Genomic DNA, 27,165 nt, shown 5'->3' with positions numbered 1-27,165 from the left:
TATCAAGGAAAAACTCTTAAGCACGTGACCGGAAAACTGTGCCGTACAGATTAAGTGGGAAGGATAGTGTGTTACATATATGTTGTGGCTAAAAATGTTACCACAACAGATGAACACTTCCTGCATAACTTGAGTCAGAGTCCAAATTATTAAGGTAGCACATGCCTTGAAATGGAAAGACTTGAAGTTTTGCTAAAACTTTCCGAAATGAAACTTTTGACCATTCTCTCACCAAACCAACAATAAAAATCAGGGTTACCGTTCAAAGTTTGGAACTAGCGAAACAAATTACCCAACATACTCAACATAAAATTCAAAATGGCCACCATCCCTGTGTTAACTCTGTGGGAGAAAATACAATTTTCGATTTTTGAAAAGCTAAGACGGTGTAAGTTTTGCTTTCTCCAAGACCTTTAACCCTTTCACCCCCAGTTCTTTGTATACAGGTCCAACTTTACCATAGAAAACAATGGTTTTGGGACAAACCATGGTGGTGAAAGGGTTAAAATGAGCCCCTGGCAAGAGGTAGATCAGAAAAGAATTGTTGGAAATTGAGAGTCCGAATATCAGACCCCGAGGCGCATTCTACCTTAAATTGAGATCAAAATGCATCAACATCGACCTTTTGATCCAAATAACCTTGGTGTATATTGGTACAGATCATAAAAATATCTGGTGGACGCTACAAAAATGTTAGCAATTATAATTGTGTATGCCCTCAAGATACAAGCTAACAGAGTAGCCCTTGATCTGCTCCAGAGGGAATTATGTAGGGCATTCTAATATTCTTAGGTTGACGGCCAGGTCTTTTCGCTACAATTGATTAACAAGTACATATTCTTGACCAGAAATTCTTGGGTTCTGTCACACAACCTACAAGACCTCATGTCCTCTGCAGGCCAATGCACATGATACAGTCTTAACCCTTTGAGCGCCAAAGTCTATTTTGTCCCCTTTATAAAATAAACCCCAGTCAATTTGTCTCAGATTTTTGCCACAATTTTGAGAAAAAACTGTAGCAAATGAAATCTGATATCCATTTGGTCCAAAATTATCAAAAAATTACAGAAAAATTCATAAAAAATTGTAAAATTTTGCACTAAAATTTTGGTGGGAGAAAATTACAGCGCTCCAAGGGTTAGTATTTCTGCTGTACTTTTAGTTATAGAGTACCCTGGAAGGTCATGGAATGGTAATCATATAACATGTCGAAACGTAATTGTATGCATCTGGAAAGGAAATATTTATGGTTATGATGACAACAAGTGCAGTGACTGTGCGAGCAATTAATTTATGACCGGATTATATCATGCAGCTGTTTTAGAATATTACCATTATGTTTTTTATGCTTTCCTGGGTCGCGGTTATCGGGTCAACTGAAAAACAGGTTTTGTGGAAAATGATGGAGGAATTATTTCAGTTGTACTAGCTGATTAACAATGGGGTGAGTTTTGTACATTTAATGATGTGTGGATAGCACTTGAAGTTCAAATATTTTACCTTTTAGTCGGTGTTGTTTTCACGTCAGGTCATTTGTAGCAAGTGGGTACTAGGTTGATTTGGCAACCCATTTGAGATTTCTCTGTTTTTCGATTAAGCCAAAGTCAGCGTGCTGGAAGTTGTTTAATTTAGTGAAAGGTGAGTTTCGCAGGCAATCAGCAGTGTTTTTTAAATGTTTAGACATTTTCTAGGATCAAGTAACGCCACTTAAAAGTGGCAATTTTTTTTACTCTGAAAACTTCCACATCACAACAGTGTTGCAGCTGTCAATTGCAGTGTTTTAGGTCAAGAGAAAAACAGACATCAAGATATTTTTGGTAAATTTCATTGCATTTTGTGGTGTCATGTTGTATGAATCTAAGCCAGATGTCTGGACACCAGACCTTTGGGTTTTTCGAACATGATCTCAGATAGCCTTACACTGCTGTGAGTTCTCCAACCGATTTGAATTCTTCTGTCTGTACATGTACCCCGTGATCCGATCGTGATACCATCATTTGCGTCTTGTTGTCTACAGTAACTGGAAAGCTTTGGACGTCCAATCCATCATGTGTTATCAAAGGTAGTGATAACTTCAGATAGCATCCAAAATTATCTTGACAAGTGCAAACAATTTTTGTCCAAGTATATCATGCATTTTCTTTTATTAAATTGTTCTGTCAGATGTTTTTTTTTCACAAGACTAAAAATCCTTATTATCAATGTCACAAAAAACCCAGAAATGTTTTATCAGCCAAGTCAAGTTGTGGTGATATTGTGAAGTTATGTTGAAATCATGGGTGACTGTATTATAACAGTCTCAGTTTTCATAAGCTCCATTGTGTACCCGTGACATTTTTATTTTCCCCAACAGTTCAAAAGCTAAAAAAAACCAAAAATGTTTTATTTTTTGCCAGATGTTTTAAAGTTTTGAAGCACACTTTAGAAGTCAATCATGTGTCGGCAATTACAGTTGCATTAATTATCAAACAAACCTACCGTAAAAACCCGATCAATTCGACCAGAAAAAAATAATTACGATTTCAAAATCGTCGATTTATAGGAAATTAAAACTGCCGAAATAATTTAGTGGTCGAATTAATTGGAATGACGAGGATGAAATTTACGCGAGACATGTTTGCCATGTTGAGACTGCTTCAAAGCATGGACTGTGAAATTTTGTGAGGTCGACAAATTAGGTAACAAAAAACCTCAAACGCACCTGGGTGTCACATCAAATCAAAGTGGCCGCGATTACAGACGGAGCGATCTGTGACACTGCCACCGGCCGCTTCGAAGGACGACGCGTAAGTTGACATCGTGTGCCAGCCATTGGAAATATATTGTAACTCCCAGACAGGCAGATGAGATAGTCTAATGGCGTTTGATGCATTGAAAGTTTGTAAAAATAATAAAAAATGACATCACCGATCATAAGAAACGTGGTGTTGAAGATAATATTTTTTAAGAGAAGACTATGACGACCATATTTCTGTAAGTGTAAGTCTAAGTGTTGTCTAACTTTGGAAAACCAACATCTGAAGATTTACTTCAACCAACACTTTTATATTTATTCTACTCTTATTATAAGATTAGTCGAATTTCTGGAAAGTAGGTGTACATTTTCGATGTCTGTGTATCGTCTATACCGAAGTCATATCCGAAACAGTATAATCAGATCGCGACAGCGTAAACCTCTCTCTCTCTCTCCCTCTCTTTCTCTCTCTCCGGCATTTCGATATTTTATATTGTCGACATTTATATATAAGTCTGAAGTTTCAGGTCACTGCTCAATGCAAGTAGTTGATGTCAATTTTCCGTATCGGGCATGGTCTCTATCGTCACTCAAATCGTTACTAGTAGTTTTTTCCTGTTATATTCGATATCAGACTCAAACACAACGTGAACAATGCTGATAATATATTGCATATTTCGTATCGAAAACCGGTAAAGTTCGTAACTGGTGACATGTCGCGGCCTGGAGAAAGTTCATCACCATCGATCGAATGTCCGTGACGCTTTTGCTGCCAAATAGACATATTGACATAAGACATATTGCACAGGGAACTTCGCGGTATGGCAATTATATGAATTTTACCGTGAAGAAAATCTGTGACTTTAAACTGGCTGTACAACAAACAGTAAACATGGCGGAGCAATGATACCAACTTCAGAGACTTTGATTTTTTTTTCATTGCGATCGCTGGTGAGAGCGAGTCGTCCGGTCGAATTTTTTCCCACTGGCTATTTGGCTTTGAATTTTCATTGCCCTCATGTGCTAAAAACAAGACGGGCGTTCTCTGTGAATCAGTCTTTGAATATGAAAAAATCGACATCTGAACCTCAACTCGCAGCTTGAAAGTTTTCTCCGAATCAGGACAGGGACATCGGTGAGGCCGGATTTCATGTAGTAGCTATGGAAACCGACGGCTCGTTCGTTGTGAGAAAGCATGCGATGTACGTCTACGTTATTTTTACTGGTTTTGAGAACTTCTACAATAACTTGTAATCTGTATATCTTCACACATCGAACCGATATTGTATACCTATCACCGTCGAAGTTTATGTCTTTCACTGTAGAGTTCTTTTTATCCAAAACCATATCCAGAAGAGTCCCACAGAGCAGTCAAATGAAAGATAATTGCTCCAAACGAATGGAATTGCACGAAAGAATGAAATCAACAGCACATCCTGGACGTGATTTAAAACAATAGCGCTTGTGAATAGGACTATTCTATTTGAGTAACGGGGACGGAAAGCACAGAACTGTAAAAGTACTGGAAAAACATGCCGTTTTTCTCGCAATTTTAGCAACTGTAACGACCCTTTATTCTTTACTAATACCTTTCCATAATTGAATTAAACTAGGTTTAGGGCTTATACACACAGTGTACACTGATGTACAGAACTTCAAAAAGTACTCTGCTGGGAACGAGCAGGGGTTTACACGCTATGGGCGCAGTAAAACAATGGTCACGTCTATAGGTTCAAGGACGTTCATCGATCACGGGGACACGGTGGCAAAGACATACAATATCTGGTCATCGGTGTAGGCCTACTGCTACCTGTGAATCGAAACGACAAGTATAGGCCTATATAGCTTCGAAATTTTATTGGAGAGACACCACGACTGGATCCGACCGGCAGTAGCACAACAAACTATTCCGAATTCTGGTCCGTGTTTAATACAGACATCTCTGTAGGTGATTCTGGTTTCTCAATCGAATCAAAAGTCCGACATTGACAACATTGACATAAGGGACTGGTCAGTTTATTTTCTTCGGCCTGGGGGGGGCCGGTGGATTATTTTTTGCCGACGTCAAAAGTGCTGACCCCCCCTATTCCAAATTTTGAAAACAGAGTGACCCCCCCCCCCCCCCCCCCCGCACACGACAACTGTAATATGTAACAATATAATACTGTAATATATATATAATATATATATAATATATATATATATATATATATATATATATATATATATATATATATATATATATATATGTTATCTTTTACATACATTTATATTTTAAATCATTCTGTGTTTTAATGAAATTGTTGCCATGTCAGTTGTAAGATAGGAATTTCAAAGTGTCAATCTTAAAGTTTGAATACAGTACATTTTGAATAAGCTGTGAATGTATTTCACACTTTCTATGCAATTAACCAGATGTCCTGAGCTGTTGTACAGAAATGGATGTCAATCATTAATATCAAACAGGAAAAGCAGTAAATCAAAAACTTTGATGGGTGTTAAGACTTGCCAGCCATCCAATTAAATCTCCTGAGGAACAATAGAGAGGCATTTTAGCCAAATCTGATGTGTGCAGAGTCTGAGATGACCTTTTCTTGTAACATTGATATTTGTGCATGTTGCTTTCTCATACTGAATTCTCATAGAGAGAACAGAAAAGTATCAGGAATTTGTCATGCTTTTCATATGAAATGCAGATTTCATAATAGTACACTTTCTCTTAATAGCAAACATCAAGATATCTCTGGCATATATCTCTGATTTATTAAAGTATGGCGCCCGAAGGGCGCGGAGAAAAATATGAAACATCCTGATATCTCTGATATATATGTCTTGTATATTAAAGTAATGTACAGGAAGGGCGTGCTGAAAAATGTCTGATATATTAAAGTAATGCGCTTGAAGAGCATGCTGAAAAATATTGAACATACATATATCTCTGATATATGTATGCCTGATATGTTAAAGTTGGGCGTGCTGAAAAATATGTCTGATTATTAAAGTTACGCGCCCGAAGAGCGCGCCGAAAAATGCAACTGGATGAAATTTGTGGCTGACACAATGCATTTTAGGCATATGATGAGCCTGTGTCGAAATTCAAAAACACACTGACCCCCCCTATTGGGCATTTCAAAACATGGTGACCCCCCCATCACCAAAGTCGAAAACAGGGTGACCCCCCCCATGAATCCACCGGCCCCCCCCCCAGGCCGAAGAAACTGACCAGTCCCTAAAATATTGTCCGAAAAATTTTGTTTTATTCAACCAACTGATTCAATTCCTTTGATATCCCCTAAGCAACATGTAAACAGTCCAGAAAGACTGACATCGATGTCTCCGGGGCCCCCATGCATACAGTATGGCCGTACGTGTTCAAATATTTCAGTGTTACATTTTCTTGTCCTTCTCTTTCTTTCTGAGCCAGTGTCATTATTGTGAACACGGCTAATAAATAAATAATAATATTTCTTCACCGTTTTGCAAAATATCTCGTCAACTGGGCGCATGGGCAATGTCTTTGTACGTTGGTCAAAACTAATAACACTGTAGGTCAGGATATAACATCGGTCAAAGTAAGATTGAATAAGGAAGCTAGACGAAAATGCTTTCATCGATTGACAAAAATGAGAAGGAAACGAGTCAGTAAATATCGAACCATAAAGGGGAGATCGAGACTGCCATCCCACATGATTAATCAACTGGGAACAAAATATATATTTCGATCGACAGACTTACACAACCAGAGACAGCATTTTATTCAGCTTTAAATAAGTCACCCCTTTCCTATAATAACACCCCGTTTGCGTTTCGATCTACTCTGCTCTCTCCCCAATCGGTATGGCCGTCCGAGTTTCGCCTGCCGTCGGCATACTGACTGATACATGGTTATTTCTCTAGCTATCTTTTCATCGTTTGGCATAAATACAGCATCTCTTTTGGTGCACAAGGCAAATCAACGTTTAGAAGAAAGTCACAGGAGGTTAGGATATTATATAGGTGAAATTAGAATGGAATATTGAAGATGAAAAGACTTTTATCGGTCGACAAAAATTGCCACAAAACCGAGAATTGAGATTGTGTATGATTTATTAATTGGGAACCAAAATATTCGATTGAGTCATTAAAACAGCCAGAAAGAGCATTTTCTTCAGCTTGAAAAAATAAGTCGTCGTCTTACTCTTTCCTTGACACTGTCCCCATTTGCGTTTGAAAATATTAGTCTGTTCCCAGTCGGTAAGAACGCACGCGGCGCGGCGGCCGTATTTACCGACATGTAACATCGATTTTTCCTCAGCAATTTTTTCAGCGTTCGCAAAAGATTTCGCAAACTCATTCTTTTAGTGCACGGGGCACATCTGTCTATGTGTTTTAGGTACAAACAACGTGTGGTTTAGAACATAATATCTGTCAAATTAGGAAGGGATATTGATTCACACACAGAAAGAGTCTGTAAATTTCAATCGACACGGGATTGTAAGAATTCGGAAAAGACAATGAGAAAGGGAGAAAGTAGGTAATTTATTCTTACTTTCTTCGATATTAAGGTGAGAAAATAGTTACAAAACCAGAGACTAGTGGGCTGGTACTTCACACACGCTGAAACTTCACGCATATTTCGAAAGCCGCGGCTGAGATCCAGCTCACTAAATCACTGAGGTTTCCCACTCAGCGAAAATAATCATGTGACCCAATGAAAACCAATCTGAAAGCCGTTTACAAAGCCCTTTGTTGTTCTCATTTCTGCCTTTTTGTCTGACCCGTGGTTCATCGTATTCGTAACGGTGGTTTTCGATGTCTTGAAATATCGTTCATTCACCAACTGAAGGAAGTTTTTGAAGGGTATGTAATTCGGTCGAATTAATAGATATCGAGAAAGTCCCAATTTTAGTCGTGGTCGATTTGAAAGGGCCCAAATAAAATTATGTTTTGTGAAAAAAATAGGGTGGTCGAATTAATAGGGTGGTCGAATTGATCGGGTTTTTACGGTAACTTCCAGAATCATTTTGAACTGAAATGAAAAAAGTTGTCTAGTCCAAAATAAACATATTATTCTGCTTGAAATGAAAAACAACAGCTGGGTCATTAAACTACTATTATGCTACAATTGATCCAGTGTTTTGTTCAAATTCTTTTGCAAACTTGTCTGTAATTTTTCTATCGTAGAGTAATGATTATCTTAAGGTGGTTGGAAAGGCTAGAGCGTCAGTTATAAATTTCAACAAAACTATTAAAATATAAAAGTAGTCAACATTCTCTGTGGAATAAAAAAAACTAGACATTTGGGCACAAAGGCATTGCAGAGTTATAGCCTGTTAAAACTTCTGAAAACTGACCAAATAAGAAGAAGTTGGGGAGTCCTTAGTGTATTAACTATGGTAGAGGTCCCCTAGCTTCTAATAAAATGTTTGAAAAGGGAAAGTCATTATTTGCTGTTTTTCAGGAAAGTTTGACAAGGTGGTGCTGGCATTCAGAGTGAGTGACTTCTATTGTAAATGCATTTTTAGATTCTTTGAGTGTCAAAGAGGTGTCAAAAGTGAGATTAACAAAAAAAACTGCTCTATGACTTCAAAAGAGGGGTGCAAATATGGCTTGTTTTCAACATTTTTGATAGAATAACAGTTTTCCTACATAATTGTATACCAATTTAATCCAACTTTAAAATGAGATATGGACATGGAATTTTTACAGCCTATTAACAAGGTTACAGATCAGATTTGTACGGCACAATTTTCTGTGTATTTGAAGTACTTTTTGAAAAATAACATTTTGAAATTTGAAAGAATTTTTAATAATTTTTTGATATGTAAACCCATGTAAAATCATGAAAACAAATTTTATTTACAAATCCTGCCGTACAAATCTTACAATAAATAGTGTCAACATATTTATAACTAATTTGGTAATATTAATACTATCCAATTATTATAAATTCAATATGTAAAAAAAATATGAAAAATTAAATTTTAATATTTACTGGTGTCATATTTCAAAATCATGGCTGCAAATATACAATTTTTATATTCTTTGGAGAAAATATTAACTAAGGGAGTTATCCTGAAAATTTGAACTAAATATCTTGATTCTAACACTTGAAACTTGACATTAACTCTGAGAAAAGAATTGGTGCAAAAATAGCCTTTCCAACCACCTTAAAACTGCATACTTTAAGGCTAATTAAAGGCACAATAAATAAACTTTTCAATAATATTTTTGGGAAGCATTTTGTCATAAATTGTCTCCTTGTATTTTAGCATACATATCACCCTTGCAAACATGAGGCATTGTGTACTTGCATGCAATTTTATTGTTGACAATAACTTTAAATTGTAGTTCAGACCTTAATTCAGTTGTGTACAATAATGTAATAGAAAATCAAGTATTTTGTCGCAAGACACATTATCTGATAAGAGTTGTGACCAAGCAAGAGATGTGGACGTGTGTACATGCATGATGATGTACAATGTAGGTGCTGACCTACATTTTGTAGTTTCAGATTGTTCACTTTGACAAGTTCAAAGTTCAAAAAGGTCACATTGATATGATGTATGTGGTGACCCGACCTGTATATTGGCACCGAATTCAACAAGACTTGTAAACCCTTGTATCTGTCAAAAATGACCTGTTTTACTGAATTCAATACTACCGACTTTGTTTGCTGTGTTGTGTTGCTTTACAGTCACAGAGCACAGCCCAGTAAAAATGACCGGCAAAAAGATTGTCTATCTGAGAGTTAGTACAGTGTACTCATCCCGTATTATTGTGGTACCATGACTTTTTTGGTTGACCTCTAAATGTTCCATTATTGAAATGTGAAAATCATCAACATTTATTTGCTATAAACACCTCAAGATATCGTTACTTGACTGCCTTACAGAAGGGAAAGTAATCGGATTGATTGTAGCGAAGGCAAAATGACATGGAAAATAATTTTCATGTCTGTTAGTTCTTGTATGTCGTGACCTACAGGAATGCTACGGAGCATTCCGTGATGTTTTTTACATCTAATGTGTGACGCTCAAAGTTTTAATGGTATTCTTGCCTGCATTTCTGTTGATCGCCCTGGCGACAAATAAGATGGTTTTCAATGATCGTGTTAAATTGTTTGACAGAATTTCTTGTTTTCTCAAGGCAGCTACGTGAAGTAAGTGGTTTTCTCAGACTGATGGCAGATTCATATCATATTGAATTCCTTTCGTTCTATTTTGAGGTTTTTTGAAAACAAGATCCAGAGTGCCGTGTAAAACTAAATTTAGAATCCATGGAAGTGAACCCCTTAAGTGTACTGAAATATCAACAGCCATCCTTTTCTACTGGTATCAGCAGATTCTTGGCGTGATTGAGTCATCGAGTGGGTACCCAGTTTTGTCAGAAACCCACAAAACAAAAGGAAGCTATGTTACGCATGTGAAACTCTTGTCCCAGTTTCTATGAAAACAACGCGTTAGGCATATTGTGCGAATTTCTGTCTCAGAATGTGGCCTAGACGTGGAATTTTTTATCTAAATATTGTCAGTGAATCAGTTAATTTCTGCTGGGTAGTTTTTCAAGAGAGTAAATTAAATTGAACAAGGGGGTCTCATTTTCATATGTATTCACGGTGGTTTAATATTGGCCAGATACATTTATTATTTCCAAATATTTCTATGAAATAAGTGTAATTCTGCATTGTGGAAATTTATGGCCCCCACAGTTTGACTCATGTCTACCCCTTTTTATCAAAAATAAAAACTTGATAGGATTCTGTTGCTTTCAATTCAAACATCATTCACTAAGCAATTTGGTTATGAAAGCCAGAACTATGTGCTCTTTTGCACCAGAAAAATGTTCAACTGCTGAAAGTCAACTTTTCAAACCCAAAGTCCTGAACAAAAGAGTCGATCTTGAAAGCCAAAGGATCAAAAGAAAAGTAAGTTTTGTTCATGAGTGAAGGTCATTATCAGAGTATCTTGAACTCAAAAAGAAAAGGTTTTATACATTCATAAAAACGATAAATTTCTTTTTCTATATATTTTTAGTGAAGGCCTCCAAGACCAGTTGGTAATAAATGAAGTAAAATTCAAATCAGTAGCGTCGACAAAACGTTTGTGAGACTTATTACAAAATAAACACACTGAGTTTACTTAATTTTAACATGTTCAATACCTTTTATTGAAATTGCTTGAAAAATACCAGTTTCCAAGCATTAAATTTGAAGTTTTTATTTAAAGCATGAATGCCTGGCAAGTTAAAATCATGATTGAGTTTAACCCCCTCAATACAAAGTTTTCATTTGTACGAGCATTTTACTGTCAGCTTCTTTTTCATATTTTGATGTGCCTTCAGGAAAATATACTACAAGTACCTGAGATGAGCAAGCAATCCTTATCGATTTGTTATCATTCCTTTATTTTGAACATATTTTTGATTCATGCAACTTTTTGACATTCTTTTGATTTGTGCAAGTTTTTTGACAATACCACGAACAGAACATAGCACTATTTCTTGGTAACCCATAATATTTAACACTTTCAACCTGCACCTTTACATGGATAATGCTCCAACTTGGCCAAGAAAATTGTAGAGTTGCAGCTAAATTTGTGATGAAAGGTTAGAAATGAGCTAGCCTAGAATCCTACAAGTCTAAGCTTGCCTCCATACCTCCGACCCGGGAGTGGGTCGGAGGTACCGAGGCAAGCGTACGTGTAGGATTCTAGGCTAGAAATGAGCAGGAAAGTATGACTTTGTGAACCTGAACCTGACCTCAGTGATATTCATGTTTATCACAGTAGAGCCATTGCAAGCCAATGCAACCAAAATTTTGCAGGATACTATCAAGAAGGGGTTTGGCCCTGACGGAAATGCATGTGCGTCATACCTGTCAACGTAAGAAATAAAATGTTACGATTTTTAAACAAGAAAAACTAGATATGAAGGTATTTGCTTCCTGTACATCACAGTATTCGTCTCACAGAGGGCATGAACTGAAGGATGTCGCAGATTTTGTGTCAGCGTTACGGTTCATTTGTATCAAAATGTACACAGAGACTTGGTTACCATACAAAGCAACCCTACTTGACCCCTTCATGTAGGACAAACACAGCATAGCTTTAGCCTAATTACAAGATAAGCTGCATTGTGGATACACCATTTACAACTGCATTTGTTTGATTTCCAGTGCCGCATTTATCCTGTTACTGTCATAGTTAACCGATAGAAGGATGTGATGGTGTTGACATACAAATCATTGTAAAGTTTCATGAACTTTAATTTGTAATGCTGGCAGTACATTAGATTACAAGTGATTAAACTCTGTGATGACTTTAATGCAAAAAGAAAGAAGACTATATGACTGTAATATTATACAGCCTGGCAAGATAAAACTATCCATAATAGAAATTGTCTGAAGTTAACTCTTTGAGTGCTGTAATTTTCTCCCACCAAATTTTAGTGTAAAATTTTACCAATTTTTATGAATTTTTCTGTAATTTTTTGATAATTTTGGACCAAATGGACATCACATTTCATTGGCTTCAGTTCTTTTTCAAAATTTTGGCAAAAATCTGAGAAAAATTGACTGGGGTTTATTTTATAAGGGGACAAAAATAGACTTTGGCGCTCAAAAGGTTAAATGACTAAGTCTAGCCAAACCCAAGTGTCTCCACGCAATTAGAGTCATTCTTGATAACATAACATTTACCGAGTGGTTTGTAACTCAGCATGAAGGGACATAGTTTGTGTGATGTCTCTGCCATATATGTGATATTGATAACATCGCCAGGCCAGTAATTGACAGCTGAATGGTTTCAATTTGTCTATTTTTGTCGTTCAAAACCAAAGATATTGCTTTAAATGTTATCTGTAAGGAAGTGATACAAACAATATGTACTGTACGTAATTTATCCAGCGAAAAGTTTCAAAACTCCTTCACACAAGCTGTGGTATGAAGGTTAAAGTTTCATTTAAGTGTGATGTGTGAACAAGCTTGATCGAAAAAAAGGTAAACAATTGAGTTGAAATTCAGAGGAATGTACTGGTATACCAGGATTTGTGATAGGTTGTCCCGTCGCTTCACACTTGATGAAGTTGTGCAAGACCAGGGAGGTTCTGCAGGCCTACTCCTTGACGATGCAGGTCTCAGATTCCCATCCAACTAGGGGGCCTTGTCTCCACAGCTTTAAAATAACTTCTCTGTCCACTGTGTGTGTGTGTGGACATACGAGAGCTGGCAGAGTGTGACACCGGTTCTTTTCTGGCAGAATCCAGCAACAGCAACTGTATGGTGTGGTTTGGTGACAATCATTTCTTATCATGTTTACAGAAGGTGAGCATTGTCACTTGTTAGGCACAATGGGTTTAAGCATTTGATTTACTCATGACAGGGTTTTGTACTCAAACAAGGCTTGTAATTGTGTTTCGTCTCTGGTAACTTTGAATGGTAAAATTTAAAGGTTCTCCTTCTCCTGATATGAGTGGAATTCCAGTTCTGTAGAGACCTACTTTCTTGACATTTATTAACACCCAGCGCTCACAGTACGGTAAGATGGAAAAGTGTAGAAAACAGTTGTCTCAATGTCAGAGAACTTGAGGAAATTTCAACTTCTTTTAAATGTGGTTACAAGAACATGGTGTGTTGTGGTAGAGAATCAGCTCAGTGAATCTTCCAACTGATTTATTGATCTAATTGATTTATTGAAAATTTGGCATCACAGTGATTTGATTCATTTTGCGTGCTGCCTTGCAGATACAACAAGTAACGTTTGATTATTTGCAGATGTGCTGTTAAATTTATTTTTATTAATCCTTCCTTACTATCATTCCAACTTTTAAATCACTCACTGTTCCTTGCCTTACTTCCTGTGATATCTTACATAAGATTTATGTCGCCGTTCTGTAGGAAGTGCTGGTTTTGATGTAATAAGCAGAGCAGTGCAGTGGTCAAACCACTCCATAAAGTTTGCCTTGACAATTAAACATGTCCCACCAGCCACACAGTATGTTTACACTATGTTTAATTTCCCACTCAGCAATATTTGCAGTTTGATAGGGACAGAGTGTCAGGGGAGATTGGCCCAGTGTCTTTTGCGAGTATTATGCAACGCGAAGCCCTCCAAAGTTCATGTGATTATTATCATTGGGTAACACTGAGACTGCATTTCCCTGATGCAAGGGCAAACTGGAGCTGTTCTGTGGATCAAATATCAGGATGTTATGCGTAAACTTTCCTTTAATTTTGTCTCGCATCAACTCAAAAGAAAACAGGAAAATTATATTCTTGACAGTAACTATTATTCTAATCCAAAGAGCTGTATTACGTTATTTTGGTTTTTGGTCTTTATACCTCTTTAACTCCCTTTGGTGATGTAGAAGTCCAATTCTAAAATTGAAAATAAAATCATTTTCACCAAAATTTGCTTGTGAATTGGTTGAGCAATACAAGTTATAAAAATGTAACTTGTGTTAGGTTGGTTCCTTCTTATACACAACATCATCAATTTCTCAACTTAGGCTTTCTTTTCTAGGCTGTGGAATTTTCTTTCAGCTCAATAAGCATCTAAAACGACTGCTCTCCCGTTGCATCAGTTTTGAAGTTATTTTTATTAGAAGTACAGTCATACTTTGCAAAATCAGAACATCCTGTCAGCCAGGTCTTACTAATGGAATATTTTTCAAGAAAACGATGACATAATTTCCAACATCAATCAGAATTACGTGCCAAAGAACAAACTGTTGGATGCATATCAACTTGTCAAAAACAGTGATATTTATCCCTGTTCATACTGAAGTTAAGGTAGTATGGACCTTGAAAGTGAAAGACTTCAACTTTTGCTCAAACTTTCCTCAGTGAGACTTTCAACCGTTCTCTGACCAAATCAAGAATAAAAAGCAGGGGTCACCACGCAAAGTCTGGTACTAGAGAGACAAATTACCCAACATTTTAATACATACATTTTAAATTCAAAATGGCCGCCATCCCTGAATTAACTCTATGGGGAAAAATATAATTTTTTATTTTCGAAAAAACTAAAAAGATGACATTTGCTTACTCCAAGAGCTTTGAAATGAGCCCACACTAGTGGTAGATCAGAAAAGCATTGAACAATTGAGAGACCGAATATCTGTTCCTGAGGCACATTCTGCTGTAAACTTGTGGTGTGCTATGTAGTTACTTACTGATCATTGTACTTGTGCTTGTCAGGGTATGAATTACACCCCTGTGATTATAAATCATCATGGCTGTTTGTGTCCATTTATAAAAATTTACTACCCACAGGCACTGACCCCAATTCACGGACAGTAATGCCATTGGGCCTTCAGTTGATTCGTTCACAATGGGCAGTTGTCCCTAAGGTGTAACTTTGTGAGCAGATTTTGCTGTTCAAATTCTTAACAATTTTTCTTATTTTGTTTTTGGGATGGGCAAATGATGATCAGCGTTATTGGTATGGCACAAATATTTTGAGTGCAGTACTCTTCGTAAAGACCTAGTTATTGCTATCCATGTGTCATCCATTGCATTTGTTATTCCAGAATGTAAGACGTGCTATAACAGAACCCCATGACCTGGTCAGCATTTTCAGGGATACTGAAGTTATTTTAACGAGTGATGCGGCATATCCTGCGGCTGTATTTTTCATAAGAATTGGTAATATCTAATAACATTGTCGACAACTGAATTTTTCTAGAAAAGTTTACGATAACATCATGTATTATACACACTGCCTGTTTGACGCCAGAAATTTTGTATTCAAGTGTACTATAGAAAAGAATAAGAATATTGTTTTATAGAACAATAAGAGAAAAATACCATAAGTTGTCTAGCCATTGTCCCTATATTGCACTGCCCGTTGAATCAAGCAAAAGAGTCTCTGTAAGCTGTTGCCTTGGAAACCAGTGAAAATTCGCTGAAATGTGGAAAAACATCAAAATGTTTCCATCCAACAGTTGAAGACAAACCTATAGGTTATCCATGTGAAAGCGTTTATTAAGGTAATTAACGATAGCATAAACAGTGGCTGGCGGCTTAAGGATTTCCATCACACAGTCAAAACAAAATTGAATTCAGAGTAAACAGGCACCTCTGGAAGATGAATTGAGTAAACACCAAACAAATTTAAATAAATATACAGCAAAAGCTGGACAACTTGAAACTAGTTCACCTAGAGCAGGATCAAGAAGGGGCGTGTAAACAGCCGATAGAATTGTGTTCATTTTGTTGAAAGTCTGCATATGGGCTGTAAACTGACTTCTTTTATCAACTCTTGGAAGTCGGAAACCTGCTGAGAGTGTCTGCCGTTTAATGGTTTCTAATTGCTTTGTCATGTCTTTAGAAATGCTTCCTTCGTTGTCATAGAAATGACGCTACCTCAGTGATACTGCGTTCACTGTGCTGTTTTGGTTATTGTATTTTTTGTTACATAAAGTGCCAATAAGCTGTGACTTGTGAAGAATTTTTCACTCTATTTGTTGTGTGTCGACGATTATTGTATTCAGAAAAGCATGTTGAAATAACCATTTAGCTTATCAACACTGTGTCTCGACTTGTAAAATGCACTGATATAACAATAATAATGATAATAATAATATTAATAATAGTAATAATTATTATTATAATTAGAATAATATTTATTACTTGTAAATGGAGGATTTTCATCACATGTAACAGCAAAAGTGTTATATAAATTTTATTTTTTTCTCATATGACAAGTCAAAGTAATATAATATATAATTGTATCTGGCTGTTTCTTAGTTTATATTTGTTAAATAATTTAAAAATATAGTCTGCAAGATGTTCATTAAATGAACAATAAAAAATGTTATTGTTTATGTTTAATTCAAGATGTAGATCAGAAGTCACTTTTCAACAATAACAATGCAGTCTGTACATGTACAGGCTGAGTTACGTTGACAAGCCGAATACTGTGTATCTCAACATGCTTTGGGAGTAGAAGGAGAAACTGTAGTTGACATTAAAAATAAAAACTGTGAAAAAGAACCATCAAAAGTTACAGCTACTGGCCCTTAAAAAGGATAATAATTTTAAATATTTCTCTAAAATTTCATCAATTTTAATCAATTTCCTTCTCCCTTCATTTGAAGTATGTTGAAATTCAAAATATTTGGTATTGTATTGAACCTTCATCTCAAACTCAACACTGAGCTGCAGTTTGGATTTGAAACAAGGGCTAGATACTAGAGGGTGAAATATTAACCAATATTTAAATTGTACATTTTTATACTCGATACGGTGTTTGATCATAGCCCTTGGAGGTTTTTCTCGAGGGTCTATGGTTTGACAAATGAATTGTAATTTGGACAACAAAAGTTGTTCAACAATAACATTGGATATTATGACATGAAAGCAGTTACATCAAATTGTACACAAACATGTGTGATATTGGGAGTAGGACAAATATTGTACAACAGACCAAGAAGAAAATAGAGGAAAATATGTCATGAAAATTTACAGTAATGGAGGTTTAGATTTTGTATCAAACGTGTTGATCCTTGCAGTGTCTGTTTGGGCTTGACGAGACAGTATCTTGTTTTTTTTATCCTATCATTGTCTGTTCTTTTATTCCAGCCAGTTTGTCTGAAAAGTGTGACAGATGGAAGTGATTTGTTTTATCATAATGGAAGCTATGTCCAGTGTGTGATATTTTTTGATTCTGTGGAAAAAGCAATCTGTATTGGAATTTCACTCTGGACCTCATTTTCCAACAGTAACAATAAATATTTGGATTGTACACATTGTAAGAAAGGTTGACTAGAAATATGGCCAGCTTCGTTCACTTTGAGTTGACTCACTGAAAAAATATGTTGAAAAGTAATTAAATCAGCCTTATAGTGTGTATGATACAGTAATTGATATGAGTCTGGCTTTTGTCTGGATATGAAGGTTACATAGCGGAGCAGCATTTCAGAGATAAACGTCAAAATTTGATGTGTACTTGGCAAGTCGATGAATTTACTGTCGCTTTACTTCCTTCTTTGTGTGGTGAAAGTGAAATTACTAATTTTGAAGGAGATTTCTTAGAATTTAGAAGGGAAAAAGACAAGCTTTTGTCGGCAAATCTGCCATTGGCAAATTTCTCAGATCTTTTCTCTACCAACTCTTCATTGATTGAGACTTCAGATTTGCATTCCTTCACATCCTTGAAGATTGTGCACCCATGTGATTCAACGTTTATATTTTTAGCAAGTTTTTGATGCTCATCTAGCGATATAAAGCAAAATTGGAAATGTGGGATACTGTCAACTGTAAAGCATAACCCTCCGACAGATTCCCCTCCACATACTGTATCATATATCCTGTCGTTAATTTTATCCGCCAATTATGCCTTATGCCAAATAATACCGATCCAATAAGAAGCTTTGTGCTCAGTATGGCCCCTTGCTATCAGTAGGCTTTTTAACCCTGCATACTATAAATGGCATGAGGTCATGCAAAGTAACCGAGAATATCCACATGTCGTGATATTCTTGTCCAATTGCTCACTTAGCGTTCGGCCAATTTAAGTTATTTTTAGCAAGCGGCCCTTGAGATTGCGTGGTTTACATGTACGGACAATTTGACAAGGACTTAAAATGCTCAAGAGCCTATGAACCAGCTGGTGAGTCGCAGAGAGAGATGCGGTTGTTTGCTTTGAAGGACCCGACGAGTCTGACAGTGACACCAGGGAGGTAGATATCTGTATTTTTTTTCTATGGATGTTGTTTTCTAAACCACAAAATGCTGTAAGGCACATTCCAAGTCTCAATGTGATCGGTTTGTAACATGTAGTAAGGTCAACTTGATTGGTAGATTCATGGTCCAGTATAATGGTGGTTCCTTTGAACTGTATCAATTGGTTATCAAAGTAACATATTGGTCCTGAGACATCTTACTCCTAGATTTTCTTTCTCTGTCGTCCCTTGAACCCACATCTTGCGTGTGATGGTCTTTTTCACCAGTACTGTTTGCTGTTTATCCATATCATCATCATTTAGTGATCTCTTTATCCAGTGTTGTTTAGTTTTTCATTTGACCGGTATCGTTTGGTGGTCTTTTCGACCAGTTTCATTTGATGGTCCCTGAGACCAGTAATGGTTTAGTGGTCCATTGGAATTATATCGTTCTTTGGTACCTAGGACCAGCCAGGATCACTTAGTTGTCCAAGCAAAGAATTTCATCTTGTGACACCATACTCCTAGATTTGCACTCTTCTGTGTTCTTCTTATATTTGGTCAGAAAACTTATTAATTTCAACTTCAGTAGGCTGTTCTTTGTTCTTTTGCAGGTTTGCAGAGTCAAAATCTGTTGTGGTTTCCATCATGGTATGTTAGATAACTAACAGTTGCTACGGTGTAAACCTTTACTGTGCTGTCAAAACAGCAGTGAGATCCCCATCTTTGCAAGCCAAGGGGTGTTTATTCGGGCAGGGACCCTTACAGTACCTTGGCTGGGAAAGCATACCATACCAATCTAGCCATGCCATGCAGATCACGTAATCAGGGGATGAAAGATCCTAGCAATTTGCAGGTGGATTTTCTGTATTTCAGAAATTGACAGTGGCCAGCGTCACACGATCCTGTCTCAGTAAATCAGTTCCTGAGTCTTGCATGAAATGTCTGCAAGTTACTATGTCATTTGACAACTGTCTCTGGATTGGTTTACACGTCAGAAAACCATCTCATCACCCTGCAACAAGTGCCTTGTTCATTTCTCCTTGTCCAGACAACATCTCAATGTCAAATAATTGACAAGTTTTCCGCCGTGTAAGTCTCGGATCGGAAATGTAACCAGACGATGAAATTCCAATTTTGGTGATAAGTATTTGAGTTACCGTAACCTGGCCTCTTCCGACTGGATGATTGAGTCACAACTTAGTTAATCTGTAATATCCAGATCAAGTACCAGTTACTGGTACATGTGTATTAGATTTACAGTATCTCTTTAGTCCATTATAATCACACCAGAGTAGTTGTTTCCATGGTAACCATGTACCACTTTACTGTCGCTGTGTTGACTAGTTTTTGCCATTTTTCTGAAAATTGAAACAAATTGCACTTTTTGACATTCATCAGACAAGCTATCTTGAAATGATAACCACAAAGTAAAGAATAATGAAGTTTTGGTCTTTCAGTAACCAGGCCCACACCACCGTAATACCAGGTTACACATGTATTGCTATCATTCAATATTTATTTTTGCTGGAGATGTTCAATGATCAGTGTCAGTCTCTCTAATTCTTCAGTCAATATTTATGCAGTCTGGAGCTTCTCCTTGAAGAAAAGGAATCGGTGTTGAGATGGTGTTAAGTTTGTTTAGAGCCATGTAAGATGGTAGCAACTGGTGCTAGAAACACTACAAATACATGCACTTTGTGCAAACTGTCATTTTCAAAGATGCCTTTGAGAACTGAAAACCCTGAGTGTTGATCATAGTTACTCAACAATGGTATTTGTTCTGTGTAGGCATCCTTTATTCTAGAAGGAAGTCCTGAAATGTGTGCAAATACACTTGTAATGCTCTTCAACCTCTAATGATACCCTGAATTAGTCAAAATCATACCACAGCAGTGTCCTAGATCCAGTCAGACTCAGAGAAATTAGGACAAGAACTACCCACAATCCCTTAGGCCTTACCTTCATATGCAACTGACACAATATGGGCATGCTTTGCAAAAAGAATTCGGAGGTTTTATTGCCATATGGGTCAGGTCTGTCATTAATGAATCTTTATGGAATATTAGCACTCAAGGATTCTTGTAGCAGGACTATTATAACTGCTTGGTACTAAGTACATCTGTACACACTGGATGATGACAGTACAAAAGAATCCATCAATCATACGTGTAATGGCTCTTAGTACCGTGAGAACCTCTAAGTCTGCTAGAAAGTTACTTTCAGGAATATTTTTACTTTTATAAAAAAGTTGTTAGAAGCGTTGATGGAAATGTAACAGATTGCTGGACTGAGTCGTTATGACTGGAGAATGCCAAATTTACTCTAAACTATCTGTTCTTTGATAGATTCATTATTCTTACAAAACTATCTACATCAAACGTGCTGATCAATTAAGTTTCATGTTTTTCAATAAGTGGTTCACATGATCATACCATATTTACAAATACTCGTTATCCATTTATTGGCGCAGGGTGTTAAGTTTTGATAAATTACATCCAGAATTTTGTATTTTAAGTTGAGATCACGATTCATGAACACTGATACAGGATCAAGTATCAGATTTCATCCCAAACAGATGGACAATGATGGTGGCAATATGTCATCATCATCATCTTTATATGCTTTATGAAACCAATCCAAAAGTCTTCATTATCTTGTATTTGTGAGTGTGAGTGAGTTAACTGACATTTATGGAGCACTTGTGTAATTTCATTTCAAGCCAATTTGGCTGAGGACCTGAGAGCATAGTCACAGCAGTCTGAACCGCAAAGAAACCAAACTCAAGACATTGTAATCAGAGGTGATTTTACATGTAAATTTCCTTTTTGAAGACACTTCAGTGAAAAAAGTTAAAAGTTAGGAAGGAAAGAGATGGTTTTCATAAAGCCCTTCTGACGCTGTTGAAACAACCTGTACTTACCCTCCTGTCTACCGGTAGTCAGCATTCCTGTTTTCCCACTCTCTTTGAAGGGAACGCTCTTGTACTCCCTTACATGTATTACCAGTTCTCCCAGATGCCCTTTTTTCCTCCCACCACATGCTTTAATTTTATCCTCCCCATCAGCAAACCCCATGACTACAGCAAAATCCTATGTCTTGCCATGTAGCACTTGACTTTAAAGCTTTACACTCAACAAAAAAATATTTGCCTGCCCACTGTAAAAGTTTCCCACCCACTCGCCCTTTCCCTTCATGCTGACATGACAGAAAAAAAACCCTGCCTGTAAACGGACAAACCTCTTTTTGACAAACAACTGTGTTAGCCATTCCTGAAATTTAGATCCCAGTCTCTGCATACATCATAGTGAAACAGCTGCAGGATACAAATCAGTAATCTGTTGTAGCAGTGATCTTGAGATTTGGAAACGATTCATGACTTGCAACTGCACTTTTTAACTCCATCTTTTTTTGAGGAGAACATCAATCATCATCCCTTTTTGGTTCTTTCGCCTATGAATTGCTCGGCTAGATTTATTTATTTCAACAGACAGAAAAGTACCTTTTGGATATAGAGTACATTGTACTATGTGCTGTGGGAAACTTGTCTCAACAAAATGGATATCAAACATTGAAAATATATCCTTGATATGCAGGAAACTGTAGCTACAATACTCAGAATAAAAGTTTACGTCTATGGTATACTATATATACTGAGAATTAATTCATTTGTTCACACCTATGTTATGCTAGGATTACTTTTTAGTGAAGACAATAAGAGTCCACACAAGATTTTAAATCTTCAGCATGGATACCTTATGCCAAGAGAAACATGTGCCGGTGTACGTGTACACTTACCTTCAAGACACCAGGATCATTTCTATGAGAAACAGTTAATGAAAAGAAGGTATTTCAGTCACTATTGTAACCCTTACAGACATCCTTGACATGATAGTTTGAGGTGAACACTGTAGCGTACATTTATATTCACAATTTAATGACCCTAACTTGAGGACAGGAATGCGTTCATGCCACTTGTGTCCCTTGTGTCACTGGCTCAACTCCTTAGAATCTCACAAAGAGTTTTTCATGAACTCGTTCACTTAAATTATGATGTACATGTAAGTGACTAAGAGATCTGCAGAAGTGATCGGGAAACATAGTCACATTTGATGCAATGTCTAAGAAAATTAAGCAAATCTTACCTATTTATTTCTCCTTTCTGCAGAATGTGATATAAACGATAACAATTAACTGATGGTACGTTTTAAAGGCAAGACATTCTTGAGGCTACAGAGTGAGATTCTGATAATTTAGCTAAATTATATCATCTCCAATCTTACATTTGACAAACTTACATCAAGGCAAATATTGTGATGTGATAATATGATGGTCTACCTCGTCTGGTTGTCATTTTGTGAGCTTATATTCATTCAGCACCTGTCAGATTTGTGCAGTACCAACAATTTCGGACTGAATCTTTGGCCCAGCGTGAGAGCTTCAAGCCAAATTTTTGAGATAACTGTATCATCTTGCCAGTGAAACTGTACCCTTGCGAACCAATGCTTCACAAATTCACGGTCTGACCAATCTGCCTATATGTTTGGTTGATCAATTTGTCTCTTATTTTCACATTTACATGATTGCATGAATGTGTCAGACCAGAGCGGATTCAGGAAGAGATTTTTCCCTGCAGAGGTTATGTCAACATGATGACTGAAACGTCATGTTTCTCAAAGAGTTCTGGTGAGATATGATATGTACTGGTATGTAGGTGAAGGCCGATACAAACATACCATCAGCCAGTGTGTCTGTGACAATTCGGACATTAGAAGCATTCTATTCAATAACATACGTCCACCCTCTCAGCAGGCCTAGTCAAAATTGTGACCCAAATCCAGGCCAAACTTAACAAGCATTCACGCCGGAATGAGGTCTTCACGGATCAGTGAGCTTTACTTTGTACCTCATTATAATGATGAAAAGAATTTGTGTTGGGTACTGTAAATGGTACTGTGCTTTATTAAATCCAACATCAACATGGGTTATTAAATTAGAATAAAAATACTTCACACTTGCTGTCTAAAGCCACTTGCCAGAGTTTTCTGTTCTACACCATTTTGATACGTTGACAGCTCGTCATCGTGGCCGATTTGCAGCTCATTCCGATATCATTTGTTCTCAGGTTAGATACAGCACTAGCATTCTGATTGGCTAACAGCACCTTAACTCTTTTGTTTGTTTGTTTGGTATTTTGTTCGTTTGTTTTCATTTCAAAGATTTACAGTTTTTGTGTTCTTAGCTCAATGATTTGGCTTTCTGATTCATACATGGTAATAATACACTTTTTTGCCTCACTGCCCTCATATACTTCTTAGTTTCAAAGTATACTCGCATTTTGATTCAGTGTAGCTTCTTTAACTCACAGGTTATAGACCTTCAGTTGTTTCAGTGTTTATTTTTTTAAAAGAACCCGAAATGCAAAATATTTATATATAAATGTAAAATCCAGTCTTCCAGTTTAGGTTTATACAGTATTGCCTGCAAATTCTCTAGTTAGATGAATAATGATTTTTCCAGATATCCGCTCACAGTGAAAAATAGTTTAGTTACCTTCTTAGCTTCGCTTTCACTGTATGTAAAGGGCCAGTACATACAGCTCTGTATTTTTGATGAATTTTTCTAACATTTGGTGGTTTATACAATAATTGGTATCCGGTAGTTTTGTGTGGTCCCTTTGTTAGTTTAGTGTACATGTTTGTTTTTGTGAGTACATGTGTGTCTGTTGTGATTGAGGGAAATCATTTTATCGTCATGGTTTTATCATTGATAGTAGAGGGCATTATCAATGATATGATAAGGTCACTGTCGAACTGATGAAGAGAATGTTAAATATAAGAGAAACCAAGTTCTGACATTTGAGGAAATGGAGTCTGATATGTGTCCATACATGTCAGTTTCATTATCTTTTATTAGTCCCCGCGGACGAAGTCCGGCGGGACTTATAGATTGGGTCCCGTCTGTGCGTCCGTCCGTCCGTCCGTCCGTCCGTCCGTCATCAACAGTTTCTCAGACACTGCTAAACCAATTTCGTTCAAACTTGGCACAAAGGCATAACACTATGACCTACAGATGCACGTCAATTTATTTTGTGATACGATCCAATGGCTGCGAGGCGGCCATTTTGTTGCGATTTTTCATGTCTTTGGACATACATAACTCAGACATCCGTTAGCAGATTTTGTTCAAACTTGGCAAAAAGGCATAACACTTTGGCTTTCATATCCATGTCAAATTATTTTGTGATACGATCCAATATGGCCGCGAGGCGGCCATTTTGTTGCAATTTTTCATGTCTTTGGACCATAACTCAGACATCCTTGAACAGATTCTGTTCAAACTTGGCACAAAGGCATAACACTATGGCCTACATGTGCATGTCAAATTATTTTGCGATATGATCCAATATGGCTGCAAGGCGGCCATTTTGTTTGCCATTTTTTGTGTCTTTGAACCATAACTCAAACATCCTTGAACCGATTCTGTTCAAACTTGGCACAAAGGCATAACACTATGGCCTACAAATGCATGTCGAATTATATTGCGATACTATCCAATATGGGCGTGAGGCGGCCATTTTGTTGCGATTTTTCATGTCTTTGGACCATAACTCAAACATCCTTGAACCGATTCTGTTCAAACTTGGCACAAAGGCATAACACTATGGCCTACAAACGCATGTTGAATTATATTGCGATACTATCCAATATGGGCGTGAGGCAGCCATTTTGTTGCGATTTTTCATGTCTTTGGACCATAACTCAGACATCCTTGAACAGATTCTGTTCAAACTTGGCACAAAGGCATAACACTATGGCCTACATGTGCATGTCATATTATTTTGCGATACGATCCAATATGGCTCTAAGGCGGCCATTTTGTTTGCCATTTTTCATGTCTTTGAACCATAAATCTAACATCCTTGAACCGATTCTGTTCAAATTTGGCACAAAAGCAAAACATTATGCCCTTCATATGAACACCAATTTTTTCATGATATGATCCAATATGGCCGACAGGCGGCCATTTTTTTGCGATTTTTTCATGTCTTTGAACCATATCTCAAACATCCTTGAACCGATTTTGTTCAACTAAACGTGATACGCAGATAAAATACTATGGCTGCATTCTTGTGCACATTAATTTGTTTCATTATATGATCCAAAAGGGCTGATTACAACAACATACCCGATCCCATACCATTTTGAAAATTCCACCAAACCATGTGTATAGTATGTGCCGTCTGACACAAGAGGCAGTGAGGGCATCGTTATGTGTGATGTAATCAAAAGTTCCTTCAGTGGTCATTACCGGCAGAGATGAGTCATTTATTGAACGTTCCTCAGATTACTTTATTATGCAAGTCACAGGCCTGATGCACCCGTTGCATCAATGTCATTCCACAGCTACCTAGACCACAGCTACCAAGACACCAAAGATTATAACAAAATGGACAAGCGGAGACTGTGTCATCAACTATGACTTATTTCTGATGTTTTTTGATTTACACCCAGTAGATTTTTGCATTCAGTAGATTTGATGCATTATGTGAAAACATAACAGTTTTTGTTGTTAGTGTTGCTTTCATTTTGAAGCAAATAACGTGAAATCTGGTCTAGTGCATGGAAAAAAAGTGACTATTCTCAATTGAGAATGAAATATTTTGCAAGCATTACAGTATTGTGATATGTGAAACCACAAGATTTTATTATTACCACACTACTCGGTCACCATCTAAATATTTTTGATCTCATATTGCTCTTTTGATGTGAGGCTTTTTGAACTTGTTGTTTAAACTTAAAAAAACAACTTGAACTTGTTTCGAAGGATGTTGAATTTTTCAATTTATATTTTCACAGACTTAGTAAAGACTATTGCACATTTTTCCATAAAAGTGGAACTTATGTGACATAATATTATTTCTTGTCAGACATTGCAATTTTATAGGTTACAGCCAAACCACTCGACTTTCCTACTGACAGCTGTTTGACTTACAGGCACAGAGACCTCACATGTGTGGAAGAGGCAGTTAAAAACTCATAAAATTGAAATGTTATGAGAATACCAGACATATCAGTCCAAATTGGCTAGTCTGTGCTGATGTACAAGTATAAAGACCACTTGCACTGATTATAAAGTGGGTTTTTTTTTTCACTGTCAGATAACAAGTATGTTAATAACCTCCGTGAAGCGGCAGGTCTCTTGGTGTTCCAATACCCTCCCTTAAGATTTTAACACATGATTAAACCTCACTAGGACATCCACAGTTATGTGGCTTTTTAACAAGTCCTTTTCACCCCTTTCATACTGCATGCAAGGGAATTACATCACCAAATTGAACTTTGCATGACAGATGCAAGTCACAATAACATGTGCAAATATTTCTAACCTGGGCGGCTATAGACCTGTCACAGGAAAGGGCCTGTTTTATTTCACTACCATGGTATACTAAGGGAAATCTGCTCAATAGTTGTGACAAATTTATTCTGGAATTTTCTTAACCCTTTGAGCGCCAAAGTCAATTTTTGTCGCCTTTATAAAATGTACTCCAGTCAACTTTTTTTAGGTTTTTGTCAAAATTTGGATAAAATCCGATAATCAATGAAATTTTGTGTCCATTTGGTCCAAAATTATCAAAAAAATTACAGAAAACTTCATAAAAATTGGTAAAATGTTGCTCTCAAATTTCGGTGGGAAAAAAATTACAGCACTCAAAGGGTTAATAGTACCACTTGTATACACCTATCAGTTTCATAGGAAAAATGATTGCTTTCGCGAATGTATTTGTA

The 27,165-nt window shown here is 36.8% G+C and overlaps 1 protein-coding gene across 9 annotated transcripts in view; it reads left to right on the top strand.

Moving 5' to 3' along the window:
* Window positions 1-27,165, top strand: part of LOC139122936 (microtubule-associated protein futsch-like) — a 93,311-nt gene that overhangs the window by 40,380 nt on the left and 25,766 nt on the right. The window contains exon 1 of one of the 9 annotated variants that reach the window (XM_070688820.1): window positions 12,895-13,034. The exons of 6 other annotated variants lie outside the window; for them this stretch is intronic. The gene's annotated coding sequence lies outside the window, so the exon portion shown is untranslated. Of the gene's footprint in view, window positions 1-12,894; window positions 13,035-18,336; window positions 18,395-27,165 lie in introns of those variants that run through there. 2 more of the 9 variants (XM_070688816.1, XM_070688822.1) reach the window with 2 other exon arrangements.

Source organism: Ptychodera flava, chromosome 22 (genome assembly GCF_041260155.1).
Source record: "Ptychodera flava strain L36383 chromosome 22, AS_Pfla_20210202, whole genome shotgun sequence".
In the NCBI taxonomy this organism is placed as follows: Eukaryota; Metazoa; Hemichordata; class Enteropneusta; family Ptychoderidae; genus Ptychodera; species Ptychodera flava.
The sequence above is the reverse complement of the archived record's forward strand: the minus strand, read 5'-3'. Positions and strand labels throughout refer to the sequence as shown.